This window comes from Chrysochloris asiatica, unplaced genomic scaffold (assembly GCF_000296735.1).
Source record: "Chrysochloris asiatica unplaced genomic scaffold, ChrAsi1.0 scaffold00152, whole genome shotgun sequence".
Taxonomy (NCBI): Eukaryota; Metazoa; Chordata; class Mammalia; order Afrosoricida; family Chrysochloridae; genus Chrysochloris; species Chrysochloris asiatica.
In genome coordinates, this window is record NW_006408670.1 from 7,391,351 (window position 1) to 7,395,831 (window position 4,481).

Genomic DNA, 4,481 nt, shown 5'->3' on the forward strand with positions numbered 1-4,481 from the left:
ATGGCAGGGTAGTGCAACATTTCCATATACAGAGTTCTAGCTTCAAGGCAGATGAGTCCAACTTATCTATATACAGAGAGCTAGGTACATGGCAGAGTAGTGTAACATTTCCATATACAGAGTTCTAGCTACATGGCTAATGTGGCCAACGTGTCCCTGAACTGAGAGGTAGCTACATGGCCGAGTAGTCCAACATGTCCATATTCAGCGTACTATTTACATGGCAGATGTGTCCCGCGTGTCCATATACTGAGAGCCACCTACATGGCAGACAAGTCTATATGTGTATATACAGAGAGCTACCTACTTCACAGATCAGTCCCACATATCCATGTACAGATAGCTAGCTACATGGCAATGTAGTGCAACATTTCCATATACAGAATTCTAGCTGCAAGGCAGATGAGTTCAAAATGGGCATATACAGAGAACTAGCTACATGCAGGGTAGTGCAACATTTCCATATACAGCATTCTAGCTACAAGGCAGATGAGTCCAACTTGTATATATAGAGAGAGCCAGCTACATGGCAGCATAGTGCAACATTTCCATACACAGAGTTCAAGCTTCATGGCAGATGAGTCCAAAGTGTCCATATACTGAGAGCTACCTACATAGCAGACAAGTCCAATATGTTAATATACAGAGAGCTACCTACTTGGCAGACCAGTCCAACATATCCATGTAAAGAGAGCTATCTACATGTCAGACGAGTCCAAAATGTACATATACAGAGAGGTAGGTACATGGAAGGGTGGTGCAACATTTCCATATACATAGTTGTAGCTACAAGGCAGATGAGTCCAACATGTCTGTATACAGAGAGTTAGCTACATGGCAAAGTATTGCAACATTTCCATATACAGAGTACTAGCTACAAAACAGATGATTCTAACTTGTCTATATACAGAAATATAACTATATGGTAGGGAACTGCAACATTTCCATATACAGAGTTGTAGCTACATGTCAGATATGTACATCGTGTCCATTTACTGAGAGCTAGCTACATGGCCGAGTACCCCAACATGTCCAAATTCAGGGTACTATCTACATGGCACTTGTTTCCAACGTTTCCATATACTGAGAGCCACCTAAGTGGCAGACAAGTCCAATATGTTCATATACGGAGAGCTTCCGACTTCGCAGATCAGTCCAATGTATCCATGTATAGAGAGCTACGTACATGGTACATGCGTCCAAAATGACCATTCACAGAGAGCTAGCTATATAGCAAGGTAGTGCAACATTTCCATAAACAGAGTTTTAGCTACAAGGCAGATGAGTTCAAGTTGTCTATATACAGACAGCTAGCTACATGGAAGAGCAGTGCAACATTCCCATATACAGAGTTCTAAATACATGGCAGATTTGTCCAACGTGTCCATATACTAAGAGCTAGCTACATGACAGGCAAGTCCAATATGTTCATATACAGAGAGCTACATACTTGTCAGATCAGTCCAACATAAGCATGTACAAAGAGCTAGCTCTATGCAAATGAGCCCAAAATGTCCATATACAGAGAGACAGCTATTTGGCAGGGTAGTGAAACATTTCCATATACAGAGTTCTAGGTACAAGGCAGATGAGTACAAATTGTCTATAAACAGAGAGCCTGCTACATGGCAGAGTAGTCTAACATGTCCATATACAGAGTGCTATCTACATGGCCGATGTGTCCAACGTGTCCATATACTGAGAGCCAAATACATAGCAGACAAGTCCAGCATGTTCATATACAGAGAGCTACGGGCTTCGCAGACCAGTCCAACATATCCATGTACAGAGAGCTAGCTACATGGCAGACGTTTCCAAAATGTTTGTGTACAGAGAGCTAGCTACATGGCAGGGTAGTGCAACATTTCCATATACAGAGTTCTAGCTATAAGGCAGATGAGTCCAACTTGTCTATATACAGAGAGAGCTAGCTACATGACAGAGGAGTGCAACATTTCCATATACAGAGTTCTAGCTACATGGTAGATGTGTCCAACGTGTCCGTATACTGAGAGATAGCTACTTGGCAGAGTACTGCAACATGTTCATATTCAGGGTACTAGCTACATGGCAAATGTGTCCAACATGTCCATATACTGAGAGACACCTACATGACAGACAAGTCCAATATGTTCATATACAAAGAGCTACCTACTTGGCAGATCAGTTTAACATATCCATTTATAAAGAGCTAGCTACATGGCAGACGAGTCCAAAATGTCCAAATACAGAGAGCTAGCTACATGGCAGAGTATTGCATCATTTCCATATGCAGAGTTCAAGCTACATGGTAGATATGTCCAACATGTCCATATACTGAGAGCTAGCTACATGGCAGAGTAGTCTAACATGTCCATATTTAGGGTGCTAGCTACATGGCAGATGTGTCCAACATGTCCATATCGTGAGAGTCACGTACAGGGCAGACAAGTCCAATATGTTCCTATACAGAGAGCTAACTACTTGCCAGATTAGTCCAACATATCCATGTATAGATAGCTAGCTACATGTTAGACGAGTCCAAGATGCCTATATACAGAGAGCTAGCTACATGGCAGGGTAGTGCAACATTTCCATATACAGAATTATAGCTACATGGCAGATTTGTCCAACGTGTCCATGTACTGAGAGCCACCTAAATGTCAGACAAGTCCAATATGTTCATATACAGAGAGCTACCAACTTCACAGATCAGTCCAATATTTCCACGTTCATATAGCTAGCTACATAGTACACTCAACCAAAATGTCCATATATACAGAGCTAGCTACATGTAAATGTAGTGCAACATTTCCATACACAGAAGTCTAGCTACAATGCAGATGAGTCCAACTTCTCTATTTACATAGAGCTAGCTATATGGCAGAGTAGTGGAACATTTCCACATACAGAATTCTAGTTACATGACATATGTGTCCAATGTATCCATATACTGAGAGCAAGCTATAAGGAACAGTAGTCTAACAATTCCATATACAGGGGACTAACTACATGGCAGATGATTCAAACATGTCTGTATACTGAGAGCTAGCTATATGGCAGAATATTCCAATATATTCATATACAGAGAGCTACATACTTGGCAAATCAGTCCAACATATCCATGTTCAGAGAGCTAGCTACATGACAGAGAAGTCCAACTTGTCCATATACAGAGAGCTAGATATATGGCAGAGTAGGGCATCATTTCCATATACAGAGTTCAAGCTACATGGCAGATGAGTCCAAAGTGTTCATATACTGAGAGCTACCTACATGACAGACAAGTCCAACATGTTAATATACACAGAGCTGCTTACTTGGCAGATCAGTCCAATAGATCCATGTACAGAGAGATAGCTACATGGAAGACAAGTCCATTAAGGTCATATACAGAGAGCTAGCTACATGTCAGGGTAGTGCATCATTTCCATATACAGAATTCTAGCTATAAGGCAGATGAGACCAACTTGTTTATATACAGAGAGCTAGCTACATGGTAGAGTAGGCTAACATTTCCATATTCAGAGTGCTAGCTACATGGCAGATGGGTCCAACATGTCCATATACTTAGAGCCACCTACATGGCAGACAAGTCCAATATGTGAATATACAGAGAGCTAACTACTTGGCAGATCAGTCCAACATATCCATGTACAGAAAGATAGCTACAGAGCAGATGAATTCAAAATGTCCATATACAGAGAGTTAGCTACATGGCAGGGTAGTGCAACATTTCCATATACAGAATTCTAGCTAAATGGCAGATGTGCCCGAAGTGTCCATATATTGAGAGATAGCTATATGGCAGAGTAGTCTAACATGTCCATATTCAGATGGCAGATGGATCCAATGTGTCCGTATACTGAAAGCCACCTACATGGCAGACAAATCCAATATGTTCATATACAGAAAGCTGACTAATTGGAAGATCAGTCGAACATATCCATGTACAGAGAGATAGCTACATGGCAGACGAGTCCAAAATGTCCATATACAGAGAGCTATCTATTTGGCAGATCCTTTCAACATATCCATGTACAGAGAGAGAGCTACATGGCAGATGAGTTCAAAATGTCCATATACAGAGATCTAACTACATGGCATGGTAGTGTAACATTTTCGTATACAAAATTCTAGCTACATGGCAGATGTGTCCATCTTGTCCAGATACTGAGAGCTAGCTACATGGCAGATCAGTCAAAAAAATCCATGCACAGAGAGCTACCTACATATCAGACTATTCCAAAATGTCCATATACAGAGACCTAGCTACATCACGGAGTAGTGCATCTTTTCCATGTACAGAGTTCAAGCTACAAGGCAGATGAATCCAAAGGGTTCATATACTGAGAGCTAGCTACAAGGGACACAAGTCCAATATGTTCATATACACAGAGCTACCTATTTCGAAGTTCAGTGTAAAATATCCATGTACAGAGAGCTAGCTACATGGCAGACGAATCCAAAATGTCCATATACAGAGAGCTAGCTACATGGCA